The sequence below is a fragment of the Podarcis cretensis genome (genome assembly GCF_951804945.1).
Source record: "Podarcis cretensis genome assembly, chromosome: 8".
Classification (NCBI taxonomy): Eukaryota; Metazoa; Chordata; class Lepidosauria; order Squamata; family Lacertidae; genus Podarcis; species Podarcis cretensis.
This window is the reverse complement of record NC_137177.1, coordinates 22423266-22444496: the sequence shown is the minus strand read 5'-3', so window position 1 is coordinate 22444496 and position 21231 is coordinate 22423266. Positions and strand designations below refer to the sequence as shown.

The window sequence follows — 21231 nt, the reverse complement described above, 5'->3', positions numbered from 1 at the left end:
CCAATAAAATATTTATATATTTTCCCCAGTAGTGATGTATGGAAGTGAGAGCTGGACCATAAAGAAGGCTGATCGTCGAAGAATTGATGCTTTTGAATTATGGTGCTGGAGAAGACGCTTGAGAGTCCCATGGACTGCAAGAAGATCAAACCTATCCATTCTTAAGGAAATCAGCCCTGAGTGCTCACTGGAAGGACAGATCCTGAAGCTGAGGCTCCAATACTTTGGCCACCTCGTGAGAAGAGAAGAGTCCCTGGAAAAGACCCTGATGTTGGGAAAGATTGAGGGCACTAGGAGAAGGGGACGACAGAGGACAAGATGGCTGGACAGTGTTCTCGAAGCTACCAGCATGAGTTTGACCTAACTGCAGGAAGCAGTGGAAGACAGGAGTGCCTGGCGTGCTCTGGTCCATGGGGTCATGAAGAGTCGGGCATGACTAAACGACTAAACAACAACAACAATAAAATATTTGAGGGGGCCGCGGCCCACCCCCCAAGTTGATGGGCATTGCTGCCCAAATGGTGTGCATGTGCCACGTATTATGATCAGGGTGAGGCTTACCTGGGCTCCCCCCCCCCCAATTTTTTATTCAAGTTGGCACCCTTGTCTACGGAGACATGTGTTCTGCTGCGTTGCGCAAAGGCTTGCTTCCCAGTAAGCTGGCACAGGGTTGCTTTTGCTTTGGTTGTCTTCCTTGAAATCCTCCTGAACAACCCTTGCTCGCTGCATATTTGGTCATGCAACTGTAGCGCAGCCACATCTAGCCTTCAGGTGTGGCCAGGCATCAGAGAGGGTACATACAGCAGAGGGAGATATGGGAAACAGGGCCCATTCCATTGACGTGGCTGAGTGACAAGCTTCATTGGGCTCCTGATCATTCATGCTGGTCCTTTGCAGCAGGCTTTCCTCTTCCCTCCCCTTTTCCTTTTGTGTTGTAGCTTTTTGTTGCCATTGTTAGCCTGTACACGAGGGCTGTCTCGTTAAGCTCATGCAGTAAACATGCATTACATATAAAACAAATTGCCTTGGCCCTAAGTCAAACAGATTTACAGTATTTGGTTTTGCTAAGTTTCTATGCTGCCCATCAGTAAAGCCCCTGAGAACAGTGTACAACAAAATAACAAACAGTAACTATATAAAACATGTTCAAAATAGGAAAGGGGGGGAATCTACCCCAGTATTGTCCACCCTGATATCAGATCTGCAAAAGTGCAGCTGTCAGTTTGTTTCCAGTCATGGCGAATCTTTAACTGGAGATTGCACAGATAACAGAAAACACGGACAGTTGAAGCAGCTGACTTTCATAAGCTAGATTATTAAGAACATAGGAAGTTGCCTTATATCTAGTAAAACCATTGGTCCCTCTAACCCAGTATTGTCAACTCTGACTGGCAGCAGCTCTGCAGGGTCTCAGGCAGAGAAGCATGTTACTCATCAGTTGCTTTTAGCTGAAAAAATAATGGTTTGAGCCTGGGACCTTCATGTAGAAGAACATGTCTCTATCGCTATTGCTCCTACTTTGCTGCTGATATTGTCAGCACTGTGTATATCTAAATACACAAACCCTGCAGTCTCAATACTGTACTGCTGTGGTGGGGGACCTATGGTCCTCTAGAAATTTGCCAGACTCCAACCCCCATAAGTCCCAGCCAGCATAGCCAATGGTAAGGGATGCCATCGTGGCTGCACCCCCCACGCTAGGTGCCACGGCCCCAGGACGCGTGCCATGCCCCTGCCAGCTCTCCACGCCCCCCCCACCAGAGCTTGAAGCTTCGCCACTGGGTGATGGGAGTTGTAGTCCAGCCACGTTTCCTATAACCAGTGTAATCCCGTGCATATTTACTCAGAAATCAGTTTCACTGTATCCGATGGTGCTTAGCACTGCAGCCTTGTTGACAGAAATAATAACGTATTTCTTTCATTGTTTTACCACTGCCATCATTTCCTTCCCTCCCTCCGTTGTCTGCCTAGTGTCTATTTTCAGACTGTGAAGTCTTTTGCTGCAGGGACCTGCCCTCTCGTTCTTGGTAAAAACACAATGCACATAAGAAAGAGTATCAATAAACGAATAAATAATAACTATGTGTGCATATGGGAGGGAGGACTGTGGGGTCTCTTAAAATATATTTCATTTCATTTCCCAATATAACAAGAGAATAATTGACACACACACAACCCCATTAAACTGATGTGTGCCTGGAGACACTCAAGACCAGTACGAACATTTGACATACAGCTTGAAATTGCTTAATTATCAATTTCAGAGGAGAATATCAAGATGTATTGGTGCATTCATGTGTTGTTGTTTTTTAAAAAAGCATAATTCCAAAATGATGGAAAGAAGCACTGGGGCCCTGGCAACTGCCTGAAGGTGCTAGATGCTGACACCAGACTCCTGATACTGTCCTCAAGCAGAGGTGGAGAATCCTTTTGGGCCAGCAAGACAGATCTTTATCTCCCTCCACCTGGGGGCTATGAAACTAATGGCGCTATGAAATTACTATGAAAGAAATGAAGCTTAAGCTTTGGGGCCCCTAATCCCACAGGGGCCCCAGAAGCAAATTTAGCCAACATTGCTTAAAATAAATTAGGTCTAGTACACCGAATTTGGGTCACACAACTCCATTTGATTATTGTGTTGTTGTAGATGTTTCAACCATCTCAAAGTTTAGCAGCAGCACAGATGTTATAAAGGTGTGGTGATCTGTCCTGGAACAACCCCATTGAAGAAGATTGCAATGGTTACCCACTCCTTGTTTCTGGTTGTGGTGCTATTGTTGGAATCCATCTGTCTGAAGAGACAATGGAGTGCGCCTCCTGGGGTGCAGTCCAACTCCTGGAGAATCACAGCACCTGCTGTGGCTGTAGAGATCAGTAACTTGTAGCTGCTGCTGTGTTAGCAGCACCAAAGTGACCTCTCCAGGGCACAGGCAGTGTGTATGGAGATCCTGGGCTGCCCAGACAACAAGACCCCCCACTTGGCCTCACTGATGTCCAAAGGAAAGCAGAGCAATGCATTTGGCACCAGTTTGACAGCAGGAGTTGGTGGAAGGAGGCGTACAAGGCGCCATCCTATGCCCTCCAACATTTCTCCAATGAAAATAGGACATCCTATTCCATGATGATAATTTTACTATTTATAGCCCACACATCTTACTGGGTTGCCCCAACCACCCTGGGCAGCTTCCAACATATATAAAGACATAATAAAACATTTCTAAAAAACTTGCCAATACAGGATTGCCTTCAGGCACCTCTGGGGTCAAATAACTCCATACCCTGAACATTTCTCCAATGAAAATAGAGACATCCTAAGGAAAAGTGGGACATTCTGGGACCAAATCAGAAACTGGGACGGCTTCTCTAAATCAGGAACGTTCCTGGAAAATAGAGACCCTTGGAGGACCTGCCATCCAACTGAGGCTTTTCTTTTCCCGAAGATGTCCCACAAGGCAGTGAGTACCGATTATTCCTCAGGGTTTGCTCCTGAAGCCTTTCTCACAAATGAGTATGGCCACAAGGCAGCAGAGGTTTAGGATCAGAGTTTCCCTTCTCCCAGATGGGCTACCTTCCCAGGTTGACAAGCCCCTTCTGCCTTATATATGTATATACATGCATAAATATACCATAGAATAGGGGGGAATTGTACAATACATTAATATTCCATACAACGTATTGGGAACAAAAAATCAATACACCAGCCCATCCTCACATAACAGTAAGAAAAACATCAGCAATATGCAGAGAATAAACAAAGCAATGGCCCCATCTACTTCCTAGCAGATAAACATAAAAACTCCACAACAACAACACACACACAACCCCTAGTGTTGGATGGTGGCTTTAGGGTGGATGAGGGCAAATAGGTCCATAACAGATGCAAATCAGATGGAGGTATTATGGATAGGGGAAGTGATAGCTACAAGGTCACACCACTGTGTTTGAATTAACATTTAGTAGGGCTTAAAAGTGAAAACCTTCAGATTGACCCAGAGAACAGAGCTCCTTTTATCGTAATAGGAAGGCTGGTTTACATACAGAAAGTGCAAGTGTCATAACAGAAGGAATCAGAATGGTGCACGTACAGAAACATAGAAAGGCCAGCCCTGTTACACAGAGGTGCAAACCAAAGAGGAACACTTGTCTAGGAGGTATCCATTATTCAAGTAACACAAGGCCTCTTTGTCTTGTATATAAAAGGCACTAGTGTGCATTAGGGGCTCTGCTCACTAGATGGCGGAATTAGACCATACAACATCACAAGGGAAACAACCGAACAAAGAAGTTGTCCAACAATAACGCCTAATAACATTAGGCAACAGTGGTGCAGATGCACATTCTGCAGCTAGGAGGATTATTAGCAGGTTTAAAAAAACATTTGTCTGCAAATGCTCAAGCCCCCCCTGCGATATTTAGAGATTATGGACTGGAAACTCGTAGCAGGAGCTTATCAAACTGTAATGATGACACCGGCATGGCTATAGAGCTGTAAAAGTAGAAGGAAATCACCTAAGGCCATGGTTTTACAATACTGTAAAGCAGGGCAAAGACTGCCTCAAAGACTGAAACAACGCAGACTGAAACAACGCGGACCCTGCTATCATGATCTGAGGTCCTTCTTTGTGTTCCTCTTCCATAGAGGTCTGAAGGGTGGCGACACAAGAATGGGCCTTTTCTGCGGTGGCTCCCCATTTGTGGAATGCTCTCCCCAGGGAGACTTGCCTGGTACCTTCATTACATGTCTTTAGGACCCAAGCAGAAATGTTTCTCTATAACCAGACCTTTGGCTGATAAACATTCTATAGCCTGTTACATGTGTTTGTGGGAGAGGAGGGATTTATTAGTTTTCTTTTTGTATTTGTGTTATTTTGTATCTGTTTTGTATTTTTCTGTTGTGAACCTCCTTGTGATCTTCGGGTGAAGGGTGATATATGCAAATTGAATAATGAAAATAAAATAATAACTAGCCCTGTTTCACATGGCATGACAATAGTGCAATTTGACTGTTGTTTTAATAATGTGGAATTTTAGTTCACTGTTGCTGTTAATACAGTTAACATTGTAAACCACCTAAAAGGTGAGGTAATGGGAAATTAACTAATTAAAAATAAAAACTGGATAGGATAATACATGCATGGTTACAATAGGGTCAGCTGGCCCTGCCCCAGACCTGTGCAGATTCACTAGGCTGTGTGAACAGATCCTAGCCATGTACAAAATTGTAGCCATATAGACTACAGTATGTGACCAACAAAAAAACAGGATCCCTGATTACCTATATACAATAGGGGGCTGTTCACATGGACCATTGAATTATGCAAAGATAAGGGGTGACCCCAGAAGGTGTGCTCACATCTCTCCCCTCCGTTTCTTCTCCTCCCTCATGTACACGTCATGTTGCTTGAACAGGGCTGCAGCCTTCTTGTCTCTCATTGATCCTTGTGGTGACCCTGCTGAAGTCAAAGTTAAGCTTTCCATTGATCTGCCTGGTTATTATTTGTTACTTTGGTATGCATAGGCAAACTCGGCCCTCCAGACATTTTGGGACTACAACTCCCATGATCCCTAGCTAACAGGACCAGTGGTCAGGGATGATGGGAACTGTAGTCCCAAAACATCTGGAGGGCCGAGTTTGCCTATGCCTGACTAAGGTGAAGGGTGGTATTGAAATTTAATAAATGATGATGATGATGGTGATGATGACTCAAGTCAGCTAGGTGGGAGGCTGCCCAAATGCCATCTATACCAAATGCCATTTATTTTCCTTTTCCTCTCTCTTTTTAAAAACACAATACAGATATTTGTTCTAAAAACGCAGTGGCGCTTGCAATGCATCCAGGAAACAACAGATAAACATCTTGATTCTGCACAAAAGTAAAAGAAAAGAAAAGAAACCCCAGAGCTTATTCTAAGTCAATCTGGTTGCGGCTGCTATAGCAGTTCCACTTTGGAAGTGAACTTTCTCCAGCATAACAGATGCAGCACAACGTGACAGCTCCATAAGAAACGAGTGCAGAGAGCTATCAACGAAGAGAATATTGACTCACTGGAACTGAAGTAATACTAGTGAGATCCGATGCCATTCATTGGCTGGGTGGGAGGGGTGAGCGGGAGAGACGGCTCTCAGTCCCGGCGGCTGAATGATGACATTACAGCAAACCAAGCCAGCATTGTGCTTTAACTTGAGCTGACCTACTATTTATCCTGCTTACCATCTTCCACTGCAGAACAATCCCAGCCAGCCGGAGGCAATGATGCCTCAGCAGCATCTTTTGCTGTTCCAGAAGGACTGTAGAGAGATTCAGGCCCCTCCAATTGTTCTAGAAACCAGTCAGAAAGTAGCCCAGATCTGGCATGACTTAGAGGACAAAGAGTACATTCACACCGAGGCTTTTTTTTTTTTTTTGCACTAAGAAAATGGAGATGCCTTATTGACTGTGATTATCATTCACACTTCGCCAAAGAAAGCTGGTGCTGAATGGTGAGTTTCCAGCTGCAGTTGTTTGCTGTTGTTGGTTGCCTCCAAATGACCTATTTATTCAGCACCCAGCCTCAAGTGCTTGCACAAAGCTTACGCAGACGTTAGACGAGATCCTATCTTTATTGAGCATTCGTCCTGATTTGCTTGTGGGGCGCTCATATTTCTTCCCCAATGGTGGCTGGGGCCCACTGGGACTGATAGGGCAGAATGCAGGCGGTCCAACAGTAGGGGGCGCCAGAGCCAACTAATTCTAGTTCCCCCCTTCCTTCTCCCTGCTGAGATCTACAAGGGACAGAGGAGGAGGAGGAAGCTGAAAGGCAGTGCCACCACCTGGATTGGTTGTAAGTAAGAAAACAGGCAGGTGGGAGTTGGCTGAGGGAGACCGAGGTTGGCGGTGCAGTACCCCATTTGCTTTAATTGATCAGCCTCTGAGGTTGGTGGCACAGTAATTGATCAGACTCCACTGGTAAAAAAAAAGTGCTCTAAATCTAATGCCTGCTTTTTTGCCCGAGATGTTATCGAAAAGTGAATTATGTCCGAATGGATCACAAGATGGGAGTGAAGCCATTCGATACCCCAAATGCAAATGGCTACTTCCAGGGGGGTCTTGATCAAATTAACTAGCAAGCCAAATGAGCCCATGATTGAATTAGCTGGAAGGCAATGCGTCCCTTCTGCGTGTCACAGTGGTGGCTAATCCAATAGCTTAGTAAAGATCGCCAAATGTCCCCCTGAGATGCATTTGTGCTTCTAGGAAGAATGTGCATATTCTAAAAGGCCACGTCTTTCTTTCTTTGAAATGTTTCTCCCTGTACACTTCCTTCTTTGCAAACCCAGAGAGCAGCAGGAAGACCAGCTCTCTGTCATTTCTATTTTGCACACACCTAGACATGGTTGGGGCATTTGGGGAGGGTGTTGTTGTTGTTGTTTAGTCGTTTAGTCGTGTCCGACTCTTCGTGACCCCATGGACCAGAGCACGCCAGGCCCTCCTGTCTTCCACTGCCTCCCTCAGTTTGGTCAAACTCATGCTGGTAGCTTCGAGAACACTGTCCAACCATCTCATCCTCTGTCATCCCCTTCTTCTTGTGCCCTCCATCTTTCCCAACATCAGGGTCTTTTCCAGGGAGTCTTCTCTTGTCATGAGGTGGCCAAAGTATTGGAGCCTCAGCTTCAGGGTCTGTCCTTCCAGTGAGCACTCTGGGCTGATTTCCTTCAGAATGGATAGGTTTGATCTTCTTGCAGTCTATGGGACTCTCAAGAGTCTCCTCCAGCATTTGGGGAGGGTAGCATCTGACAAAACCACAAAGCTCATTGGCTGCAAGTTGGAGCGTCCCCTGTTACTTACTTTCGGTGACAAGCAATTCATATGACTGCTTTATCCAAGTTTACCTGTGCACAACATAGTTAGGAGGAAGCCTGAGGCACCCTAAAACAAAGAGGCTGGCAGCTGAGATACAGGTATAAGTGACCCAAGGGGGGGGGTCAAGAGCCGCTCTCCAGGCAACCAAGGGTGGGCAAACCTGTCGATTACATTTCTTCACCTTGCCAATCTTAGGCTTTGTTCTCCATATTTCCAAATCAGCTTGCAATTAAAAAAAAAAAAACTTACGAAAATTCATCAGCATTTTAGTGCAATTTTCCCCTTTGCATGCAGGGGTTTTTTTGCATGCAGTTTTGCCTTATATACATATTTTATGAAGCACGAGTTCCCTAATATTTATATAACATGAAGTTGTCACAGTAAGTGCCACATTTTTAATATTTTTAAGGTTCTGGTACACTGTACCATAGGGACGCAGGTGGTGCTGTGGGTTAAACCACAGAGCCTAGGACTTGCCGATCAAAAGGTCGGCGGTTCAAATCCCTGCGACAGGGTGAGCTCCCGTTGCTCGGTCCCTGCTCCTGCCAACCTAGCAGTTCAAAAGCACGTCAAAGTGCAAGTAGATAAATAGGTACCGCTCTGGCGGGAAGGTAAACGGCGTTTCTGTGCACTGCTCTGGTTCGCCAGAAGCGGCTTAGTCATCCTGGCTACATGACCCGGAAGCTGTACGCCGGCTTCCTCGGCCAATAAAGTGAGATGGGTGCCGCAACCCCAGAGTTGGTCACGACTGGACCTAACGGTCAGGGGTCCCTTTACCTTTACCTTTACCTTTACACTGTACCATTGAGTAGCCTCAGAAAAAAAAGTACTACCAATATACAGTGGAACCTTGGGTTACATACGCTTCAGGTTACATACGCTTCAGGTTACAGACTCCGCTAACCCAGAAATAGTACCTTGGGTAAGAACTTTGCTTCAGGATGAGAAAAATAAATCGTGCTCTGGTAGATGCATTTTGATGCACATTTGACTCCAGTATATGCCTTTTCGTGTACATTCATTGACTGAAGAAGTGCATTGCAAAATTCAGATTTCAAAGGCTAGATGTGTTTGGTTTGCATAGTATTTCTGAAACTAATAATTAGATAGGTATGCCTTTAAATAAAGATTGGATTTCCCTCCCATTCTTTCCCTCCTACAAAAGCATTCAAGCAACAGACTCTGTAATAAGAGAATACAACATTTCCTCACATTTAAGTCTTGCCTGGATTCAGCAAAGCACATGGAAGAATAGGAGGCAAGCAGCAATTTTTTAAAAGTTACTTTCTACATTCTAAAATGTGCGGAGTTGGTGTTTGCTCTACACATCCAACTACACATCCATCTCCATCAGCAGACAAATGAAAAAGGACGATCTGAGACGAGGAAATACGAAGGATTAAAATCCTTTGTTTAAGCTTCCCGCCACAGGATTCAAGGGAAATGACATCAAAGAGGTGTTCTCTCTAGGAATTCAGCTCTCTGTGAGTCTTAACCCCTTGACATACTTGTACAGTGAACATAAATTGTCATCAGAGCTGCAGATTTCCCCCACCAATTTTTAGTACACCTTCCTCACATCATTCAATTTGATTAGTTGTTCTGCGATGCTACCCCAGTGTTACTGCATTATTGCCTTGGCAGGAGCAGGGGCACACTTGTGCTACACAGCAACAAAGCAGGACAGAAGAAGTCGGAACATTTGTGGAATGAAAAGTGACGAGATTTCAGCAGGAAGCTATGGGACACTCGTCGACTGGAAACCAAGCAGTACGTCTGCCCCAAAACATTTACGGGCACAAATAGTATTGAAAGTTGGGGGTCACCTATAACCACCCCAGATACTATCATGAGTACAAATCATCATGAATGCACAATAAAAAGAACCTCTGGAGGAGTCCAATTTAAGTGCGCAAACCCATAATATGCCATTGAAACCCCACTCTGCAAAATACTGACAGTTGTGTGGCACCCAGTGTCATGTAGCTGCCCCATAAAATGGGAGTGAATTAAGCATGGCAGCTCCCCACAAAATGCCTAGTGTGAAATCACCCTGAGGGTTAATATGACAGCACTTGTCATATTATTTTTAACTTGAAATTTCCAGAAGCCCTCAAATAAGTTTACTTGGGGAACATATCAAGTCAAGACTTAGCTGGCAACTAGTTCAGGCAACTTTTTTTCTTTTTTCTTTTTTGCAGAATAGATGATTATTATCCTGGTCGCCTTCATCAGTCATTTATTTGTAGCTTTCTCGGCACATTGCAGCTGCTTCAGCACATTGTTAATTCCTACTTCTTCTTTCTTTTGCAAAAAATAACAGAGCGGTTCTCTTGCAAATGACAATGCAGGGAAATGACTACAGTTGAGATATTAGCTAGAATTAACATTTGTAAAGAGGACGGAAGACAAAGGCAAATCTGGTGATGGGGAAGAAAATGAAATGGAAATAAAATCATGCTCATTATCGAGCTATAATATGGGATTGAGGCTGTGCGTCCCCCTGCATAAGAAGAAAAGCGTGAGCAGGCGCCGGGCTGCCATCCATAATTTGTCCTGGAACAATTCTGTCCATGCTGAACTGAAAATGTGGAGTGGCACGATGCCTCATTCTTAAGAGGGAGATAAATCCCTTGCTGGAATGGCTTTTGCTAGCACATTGCTCAGCCCTCGGTCTCCAAAACAAGGGGGAATCAGAAACAGGCAGAAAACACCTGATTTCTGCTTCTGAAAATAGAGGAGAAATGAAGAATGCTAAGTCTGTTACAAAGGCAACAGCAGGGATCCTTCATTTTGTAACTTAAGAGTTAATTCTGTTAATGTTAAAGTCAACTAGTCAATAAGGGATAGAGGAGGTTTTTCCTTGATGTGTTTGATTGTATGTTTCCCTGCCATATACAAGGCCTGTACTGACAGTCGAAAGCTCTCTGTTCCTTTATCCTCAAATTATACACTGTTTTCATTCAGTTTGCTCAGTAAACAGCTATTGTGACTTTTCTCTCTGGACTCCATCTATGTTTTTAGTGACTTTGCTAACAAAGTCTTCTGTAAACAATGACGCTTTGTGCATCATTAGGACCTTCACCTCCCGTCACTGGTCCCATCACCTCCTGGCAAATAGAAGGGGAAGAAATGGAGGCAGGGAGAGATTTTACTTTCTTGGGCTCCATGATCACTGCAGATGGTGACAGCAGTCACGAAATTAAAAGACGCCTGCTTCTTGGGAGAAAAGTGATGACAAACCTAGACAGTATCTTAAAAAGCAGAGACATCACCTTGCTAACAAAGGCCCGTATAGTTAAAGCTATGGTTTTCCCAGTCGTGATGTATGGAAGTGAGAGCTGGACCATAAAGAAGGCTGATCGCCGAAGAATTGATGTTTTTGAATTATGGTGTTGGAGGAGACTCTTGAGAGTCCCATGGACTGCAAGAAGATCAAACCTATCCATTCTTAAGGAAATCAGTCCTGAGTGCTCACTGGAAGGACAGATCCTGAAGCTGAGGCTCCAATACTTTGGCCACCTCAGGAGAAGAAAAGACTCCCTGGAAAAGACCGTGGTGTTGGGAAAGATTGAGGGGACAGGAGAAGGGGGGGACAGAGGACGCGATGGTTGGACTGTGTTCTCGAAGCTACCAACATGAGTTTGACCAAACTGCAGGAGGCAGTGGAAGACAGGAGTGCCTGGAGTGCTCTGGTCCATGGGGTCACGAAGAGTCGGACACGACTAAACAACAACAAAGGACCTTCCACTAGTGGTATCTTGATGGTGGGAGCTGCTGAATGGCTCCAACTCATCTTCCAGATGTAAATATCAAAAGCCTCAGGCCATCTGGGAGGAGCTTAGCTTTAAGGAGGGGAAATGGTGACGTGGCGAGCAGCTACAGTATGGGAATCTCCCATAAGGTGTGTGACTTTTGATGTTGCCTTCATAGGATGACACGGCACTGACTCTCAGCCTGTAAAAGCAGTGTTTCCCAAACTTGGGTCTTCAGCTGTTTTTAGACTACAACTCCCATCATCCCTAGCTAGCAAGACAGTGGTCAGGGATTATGGGAACTGTAGTCTGAAAACAGCTGGAGACCTACGTTTGGGAATCCCTGCAAGCACATGATAGAAAGGAATAAAAATATACATGTTGTGGAGAAAGTGTGAAGAGTTGGTCTTCCACTCAGGTCCTGCTGTTGAGCTTTCCATAGGCATCTGTTTGGCAACAGTGAGAACCGGGTGCTGGACTAAACAGGAAGTAGGGCTCTTCTTACATTCTTATAACTTAAGATAGGTAAAGGGACCCCTGACCATTAGGTCAAGTTGTGGCCGACTCTGGGGTTGCGGCGCTCATCTCGCTTTATTGGCCGTTTACCTTCCCGCCAGAGCGGTACCTATTTATCTACTTGCACTTTGACGTACTTTCAAACTGCTAGGTTGGCAGGAGCAGGGACCGAGCAATGGGAGCTCACCCCGTCGCAGGGATTCGAACTGCCGACCTTCTGATCAGCAAGTCCTAGGCTCTGTGGTTTAACCCACAGCGCCACCTGTGTCCCTTTTTATAACTTAAGATAGAAGCCATTTAATCAGGGAAATGTCGGAGGGAGGGAAGAGCCAGGTACAATGAACACAGTCTGTGGTTATGCTGAGCTCCATCTTTTGCAGTCTGGCAGGATATCTATAGTACGGTAAACAGAACAAAGGCAAGCACCATCCCCATTTGACGAGGCCTACATTGACCTAATTAGCCTCTCTGACAACAAATAGGGCAAAATATCTGGAGTCTCTGGCTTCTTAAACAAATTTGCTCTCTCTGCATTTGATGCAGTGGCCCCCGGGACATGTTCAATGCAGGTGGCTCTCTCCTTCCTCTCCTCTCCAGTTCATGGGGTGGCAACATGCGGTCTTCTGACTTCATTAGCTTCCCTTCGGGTTGCTTTTTCCTGCATGCTCCAACCCTGTCAGTATGCTAATTGCTGCACAAAACTGTCTACAGGAATTTGTTCTGAGGACATTCCTTCGCCAGCCGCAAAGCTGAATAATCACTGGTGGAGAATGGGGAAAACATACAACAGATAGTGGAAGGGGGCAGAACACAGTGGGACTTCTGAACAGCTGATCATCAAATCAGGGGCGTCTCAGAAAACTGAACAAAATAGGATGGTCTAATGATTATTATTTAACAGTGCAATCCTATACTAGAGTTATGTAGCTGAATAGACACACAGCATTTTATTCTAGAATTATTGTGTTCTAGACTCACTGACTACTTGTGGGTGTTGTTTTTTACAAAATCTCTACACAAGTAATACCCCTCCCCACCCTCTCACTATATATAAGGGTCTGGTGACTTCTGTTTCAGTGTATCTGAAGAAGTGTGCATGCACACGAAAGCTCATACCAATAACAAACTTAGTTGGTCTCTAAGGTGCTACTGGAAGGATTTTTTTTATTTTGTTTCTACACAAGCTGAATTTGTTGCATAATTTTTTTTACCTCTGAAAAGTGCTTCTTGAAAAACCGGTTTCGTTCTGAAAATAAAAGCTCATTGTAGATGGATTCTGCATTACCCCACGGTGCATCTATTTGAAAACAGATCGAAGTGGTTCTAGCGATGGGTGGGTGTGTTCACAAATGCCCAATCATATTGTGGGTGGGCAGATAACAATATCACAATCACCACTTCCTTCTTCATTCAGCTGGGGCGAGTGTAGGGAGGAAAAGGCATTGATAAAACTGAATACAAAAGACATCTTGATGGGCCCCTTTGTGGGGAAGAGAGGTATAGGAATTAAATAAATTAAAATAACATAACATTATGCACAATCATATCAAGATTGCTTTTTTTTTTTGCACCATTCTATTTCCAGTTTTCAGGTGCGTAATGCAGCTAAAACAACAACCCCTACACACAAGAGGAAGGTATCAGCAAAACTTGGGGAACCCTGAGGTTTGCAGGCATACAGTACCTTTTTTTAAAGAGGGGGTGACCCAAAATAATGTCAAACAATTGGGAATGCTCAGTGGCCACAGAATGTTAACAGACTGCTGGTAGAGTGAAATGGAAAACCAGGTGGGGGAAATGAAATGGAATGGAGTATCAGCCCGAAGGGTACAGCTAACCATAACACTAAAAAATAGAACTAAGTGGCAGATTTCCCTTGTGTTTCATCAGTGCACATGTCAGAAATGTAGAGGAAGAAAGGAGATATGCTGAAGAGACTGCTGTGAGCTTTGCATGCTCAATGCTCTGTACATTTTTTTTAATGGAGCAATGTGTTGGTTGCGCTTTGGAAACAAGACAGGGTAATTCCAAAATACAGGGAGAAGTTGAGAGGAAGAGAATCTGGGGAGCATCCTTAATGCCAAATGTCAAATTCTTCCCTTATAAATAAATTCATAAATACACAAGGCAGCTCTCATCCTCTCCGGGGGAAGAGTAATATTAAAAGCTCCATGTTCTTGAGATTGGATCCTGCTGCCGGTAGAGAGGTAATAAAGTATGAAGACACAATGCAGAATGTTTGGGATTGCTTCCGGGCAAACCACTGCCAAAAGTTAAACTCTTAGCGCATTACCGGGGATATCAGCACTTTCCCAGGATAATGGAACATCTCGGCCCCCAAATTCCAACCCAGGAGGATGTGTATCGAAATCCTCTGTTTATAAAATGCTGACAAGGCTCTGCTATCACTCACTGCGCTATGAAAAAAAGAAGAGCTGTAATTCACACCCCGAAGCTTGTCTTCCTCTGCTAGTGTTTATCAACATGAGTCAGTGGATATATTTGGAAGAAAGTAAGGCCCATGGCAGCCAATCCATCAGGAGACATCTGAGAAAAGGTGAGAGGGATTGAGCCTTGTTTAGGATGAAGCATAAAGGGCGGGGAGGAAGCAAATAAGAGGGTATTTTGCAGATAGCTGGGAAGACAGCCATCACACGTTAGGTTCAGGATGGACAATGGAAAATTCTTCTTCCAAAGCACTAAAAATTGCTTGTATCATGAAACAGTATCAAGAGAAAAATTGAACTGCATACCCTCCAGTATTTTTCCAAAGGAAATAGGGATGTCCTAAGGAAAAGCAGGACATTTCGGGATCAAATTGGGATGGTTTCTGTCAATCCGGGACTGTCCCTGGAAAATAGGGGGACCGTCCTTCACTGAACATCTGAGTATGCTGGTTGAGTACCACATTGTGGTTGGTTTTAGTTTACAGAATCCTATCATTACAAAAGTAGGCCTTTCCTCAGGATTTTTTACCTATTGACAGTGTTACCTTGTGGATATCTGAATAATAATAATAATAATAATAATAATAATAATAATAATATACCCCACACATCTGGCTGGGTTTCCTCAGCCACTAAAGTCCCACTGAGTTCACTCCCAAGTCGGCCACATAGGACTTGCAGCCTTAGAACTTAATGGTGCAATCGTAGGCATGCTTGCTTGGGAGTAAAGCCCCATTTTACTCTGTGGGACTTTCTTTCTAAGTAGACATGCATGCTTCCAATGTTTATTTCTAATTTTTATTTAAACTACTCATATACAACCTAAATGCCAAAGTTTCTTAGGAGTGTACATCAAAAGTGTGTGGTTCTTTTTAATACAACGGACAAGCATGGGTGTAGCCAGGGGGGCAGTAAAATAAAATGAAATAAAAATACTTGACCAATTGTGTCACAAATAACTCAATACTGCCCCCCCAACATAAAGCCTACCCCCCCCCCCCAAAAAAAAACCTAAATCCTGGTTACGCCCATGTGAATAAGATCAATTGAAATAACTTATAAATGATTTCTTTTAAACACCTGCTGAAATGGAAGCATCTTTGTCCAGAGCTGGTAGTTCAATAGGGACTAGAGGATTAAAAATAATTTTAAAAAAATCTCTGTTGCACTGTTGTTTTATTGCTGTCATTTACAGATGACAATCTTGCATAGCAACACACTGTTGCGGTTTTATCAAATCTTCTCATATGCCACCCTGGGAACAGCAAATGGTGCTGAAGGTGCAGAGTGCAAATTTTGGAAATTTTATATACAAAACTGAAAGGGAAGCCCCTTTGGGGCAGACCTTTATCTCCCCCCTCCCAAGGAAGGGAATTTGCTTTGAAAGGCCACATTACTTATTTAAAAATGCCATCTTTATTTCACGCTGTGTCACAGAGCAGGCTCAGTAAGGAGCCTGAGCAATAGACTTCTGCATGCCCAAGTATTTTTATATTAGCATTTATCTTTCTCTCTCATTCATTCATTCATTCATTCCTATATATCCTGGGCTGTTGAGATAGCTCTGACAGCCGCTCCTTTGAAGGCAGCTTTATCTCTGTTTGGAAGGACTGCACTAACAATGATCTATATTATTTCAGCAAACTTTTGATAGCGCATCCCAGGAGGCTAAGAAACAGAGTCAATATCTCTGCTCCCGAAGAAAAAGCCCCTGCCAGCTGACAATATGCTGCTAACAAAGCTGTCTGCTACTTAATAATCATGATCTGCCATGCATGAAGGAAATCAGACAAATGCCAAGGCCTCTGTGCCCAGAGAAGATGCAAAAGGTCCAGACTTCTGCTCAAACTTGTAAAAAACCACTTGTCCTGGACTGCTTGGTTCCATCAGGATCTGGCATGATTTGGCAGCCCCAGAGAGAAGAGTAGGATGAGGAAGGAGAAGCAGCGATGGAGGGCTTTGTGTCAGGAGCTTGTCCTACACTCGAGTAGGACCATGGCAGAGACACATGCCCGACTGGCATGTTCTCTCCCTCCTGGTCAATCGTTCGGGAGCTTCAAAAGCCTTCTTCTGCCCGAACATCACAGCGACCGATGCCAACAGACATCAGCACACTTAGGAATCTGCAGAGTCTGCGCAGTTCGCGTGAAAAGACCTCAGCAACTCAGCATTTTGGCTAATCTACTTTATTTACATATAAACACACATGGAGCACTGCAACATGGCTCCCTCTTTCTCTGTCATCAGACAGCAAAGAGAAAAAGAACAAAGGACAATAGTCCCACTTCACGGAACACAGTAACACAAACATCCTGTCTCCATCATTTCCCACTCTGTGGAGTCAAACATACAACATCATGTGAAAGACAACAATCCCAGGACTGCAATCATGGAGCAGGAATTCTAACACTTTGAAGGCTGAAGGATGGAGGCCCTCCACTTGTGTCTCCAAATATGTGAGAGAGGGAAGCAGATCCACTGGCTCTCTCACCATCACCCTTTCTGCAGAGCACAAAGCCTCATTGGGGAGAGGCAATGCTGGATTATCCAACAGGCAGACTAAGCAGAGCAGGGGCATAAAAAAAGAGAGAGATAAATTTTTGAAACAATTTCATGCTTGATATTTCAAAAAAGCATGGCTGCATCAAAGTAGATGGTAGAGGGAAATCAGTACTTTGTTAGACATTCTTCCACTCCACTCTCTTCTCCCGTTTTTTGTTCTCTTTTTATTACCCACTCCCACCTAAACCAGGGGGCATCCTACTGCCACAGATCAAAATAATGCAAGGAAATAAGATCCTTTCCTGTGTTGTGCATGAAATACATGCATGCACATCTCAACCTTAGTGTTGCCATACATCCAGATTTTTCTGGACATAGCCAATATTCAGCCCCCTTAAGCAGTGTCTGGGCATGATAACATTTCAGCCCATGTTGATAGTGCAGATTTTGGCGTTCTCATTTTTTAAAAAAGCTCAAAACTCATTTTTCTTGTTGAGATTTTGCAAAAGACTTTGCTGCTGTTGTTGTTTTAAAAAAGAAGAAGCTCAACTCTTGTGTCCAGATTGTCACATTTTTGAAATATGGTATCACTTCAAAAAATAATTTAATTATATGGTTTAGTATCGTTTCTATTTTGAATTCCATATGGGGAGCAAAATAATCTTTTCAGTGCTAAGGGCCACAAAAGGTTTAAATTCAGACCCAGGGAGGAGGGAGGACTTCAGTCAGCAAGTGGGAGGAGCTGAGGAGTCAGAAGGACAGGACACAGTCTTGTTGCTGAGAACCAGGTGCTGACTCCATAGGTGGGATCAGACCCACTTGCCCAGGAGGGACATACATTTGAATGGTCTTATCTTTAAAAGCTTGGTAGGAGGGGGTTGACCACCATTGGGACATCTTCATTGCTTCCATTCAATCCAGCATCCTTTGCCTTACTCGTGTAGTAGAAGAAGAAGAAGAGTTTGGATTTGATATCCCGCTTTATCACTACCCGAAGGAGTCTCAAAGCAGCTAACATTCTCCTTTCCCTTCCTCCCCCAAAACAAATACTCTGTGAGGTGAGTGGAGCTGAGAGACTTCAGAGAAGCGTGACTAGCCTAAGGTCACCCAGCAGCTGCATGTGGAGGAGTGGAGACGCAAACCCGGTTCACCAGATTATGAGTCTACTGCTCTTAACCACTACACCACACTGGTGTACCTTGGAACCATGACTTCTGGACCCAGTGCTTGTTACTAAGCCTGTACTGTTATTATCCTGAATAAAGTTCTCTTTCTAACTCTCAAGTAAGAGCCACTGTCATTGTGTTTTGGGACAGGAGAGGAACGCCACTTACTTCCACAGGCTTTTTAAAAGAAGAGGTACCTACAACCTGTCTGTCTGGCTTCCATATTTATAAGCCACCCAATAGCAATTTTTTTTTTTTGGGGGGGGGAGGCTTACTGTACCAGTTGGGAACCTCTGGCCCATGGGCCTCTTGAGGGCCCTCTCTGCCAATCTTGAGAAGGTGTCTTCAGGGATGGAAGCAGTCTTTGGGATATTTGAGGCCTAAAGTTCTTGTGTGAATTTACTCTGGGATACTTTCACAGCATTCCTAACCTGGCCGGGGAGCATTGGCGTAAAGTGGGGCAGAGCGGTAGATTGACCACTGTATCCTAAGCGCTGTCACTCATGCCAACCAGGGTGGAAGGCGGCGCTTTCTTTTCCTCACAGGGGGAATGGAGCAGCTTTGGATTCAGCATGGCCCCCTCTGCTCCACCCCCGCCCTTGGAGTAACGACACGGAAATATCCATCTCAATGCTCTCGACGCCAATCCATTAAAATGAATGGGAGCCTCATCATGCTTTCAATTATGCTGAGCAGCAAATCAAATTTATACCCACTGTCAGGAAGCCAGTGTGAGCCACCAGCTGCCATTATAAACTCTTGCCTCTGACTCCCTGCCGTTTTATCATGACATCTTTACTCATCTGTCAGTTTTACGAACTTCATTTGCCTGCTTTTACAAAGAGGCCGCTTACTGTTTGCAGGGCTGAGGAAACATTTTCCATCTCTTGTAATTTTTTTTAATTAATTGTTTTGTAACAAACGTAACAAAGAAAGAAAAATGGGGGAAAGGGGAAAAAGGGGGGAGACATCAGCTCACTTTGAGGATACAATGACCGTCAAGACATCCACTGTAATTTAAAAAACATTTATAAGAAATGTGTTCAAATGCAGCTAGGGCAGCAAGGTCCTCAGACCATTGAACTATAGGCGTTTATAAGGCTGTTAGCAACGATAAAAGGTAAAGGTAAAGGGGACCCCTGACCATTAGGTCCAGTCACGGACGACTCTGGGGTTGCAGCACTCATCTCACTTTACTGGCCAAGGGAGCCGGCGTACAGCTTCCAGGTCATGCGGTCAGCATGACTAAGCCGCTTCTGGTGAACCGGAGCAGCACACGGAAACGCTGTTTACCTTCCCGCCAGAGCGGTACCTATTTATCTACTTGCACTGCGTGCTTTCGAACTGCTAGGTTGGCAGGAGCTGGGACCAAGCAACGGGAGCTCACCCCGTCACGGGGATTCGAACCGCTGACCTTCTGATCGGCAAGCCCTAGGCTCTGTGGTTTAACCCACAGCGCCACCCGTGTCCCTGCAACAATAAGGGCTCACAAAATCCCCCTTTGTTGCCCTGCTGTAAATCCTCCTTTTACTTACTTATAATGCTTATAGACCACCTATATCTTCCAATGACCTCAAGGTGGTGTGCATGTTTCTCCCTTCTCCCCATTTTATGCTCACAGCAACCCTGTGAGGTAGGTTAGGCTAAGAGATGGTGACTGGCCCCAGGTCACCCAGTGAGCTTCATGGCTGAGTGGGGATTTGAACCCTGGCCTCCCAGTTCACTGTCCAACACTCTAATATTTTTCTAATAAAAACAGCTGAAGACCCAAGTTTGGGGAACACTGTGCTAGAAGTTCCCTACCTCTGTCATAAAATAAATTGTAACTTGTTCCGGGTGCTGAGAGGGGAGAAAACCTCTCTATCTGCCTTCTTCACACAGCGCATCCATTTTATAAATCCTTATAACAGCTTGAAAACCTGGTTGTATTATAGCAAGCCAACAGGTGATTAAAAACAGATTCAAGAACGTATCAGGAGCCTTGTGAAGGTGTATTTTGAACAGGCAGATGATATTACCAAGCACCTTTGCAAGATGAATTCCTATCCTGGGAGCGGTGGGTTTTCAAGTGCATTTGCATAATCTCGTTTGTTTACTGCCCCCAAGGCATATTTTCATAATCAAATAAGCACTTCCGTGATCAACTTGGTGATTTGGAATGTTTATTGTGTGTGACCACTGTAACATCTAGGCGAATGCGTTTCAACATTCGCACACCCACTCCCAATTCTACTGGAATCAGTAATCAAAATTAAATGTGATGGCATTCCTTTAACCAAGCAATCAGTCTAGGTTCTTGTTAAGGTAAGGTACCAAGTTAGTTTTGGGAGAGGATGTGGACCCCACCCAGCCAAAAATAATCACTCAAGATTCTATCAATTCATTCCCACTTCATTCTGATGCGCATAGAGCACCCAGAGGTTCTTATGTACAGTTGATTGGCCTCTATTTGAAGAATTGTCTTTCCTTGAAGTGCCTTGAAGATGTCCATGAGAGAGTAGACTGAGCAAGTCCATAGCCCACGTGGTCACAGTATCCCCGCTACAGTGAGATGTATTTCTATTTAAACGATAGAGGCAATTTCCCCATTTGCATCTGTGCCAATTTTGTGCAAATCCATTCCGTGTTTTTGTCCTCTTTTGGAGTGGTACATTTGCTTATTTACGCTGATGCCTAAGTCGTGTTCTTCACAAACAACTTGTACATTAGGCAACATTGCATATAAACTTGAGGTACATTAAGAGAATTTTGCACTAAAACGCTGGTGAATTTTCACAAAGGCCTTTTTTATTTTTAAATCATAAACTGATGTAGGAATGGAGAACTCAATTGAAGAGTGGAAAAATGAAAAATTGAGAGAAACAGATGCTGAAAGATTCTCCCATCCTTACTTTCAGTTTCATCTAAGGAGGCCTCTTACATTCTTAGGGCAAAAAGTATCCTGTTTCAGATGCTGACATTCTGGGTTCATCATATATTTCCAGAATGCCATGACTTGCACCTT

General features: G+C 44.2%; 1 long non-coding RNA gene across 1 annotated transcript in view; it reads left to right on the top strand.

Annotated features, from left to right (window-relative positions):
* The window catches only part of LOC307221807, a 232419-nt gene that overhangs the window by 192779 nt on the left and 18409 nt on the right, over positions 1–21231 (top strand). The gene's annotated exons all lie outside the window — the stretch shown is intronic.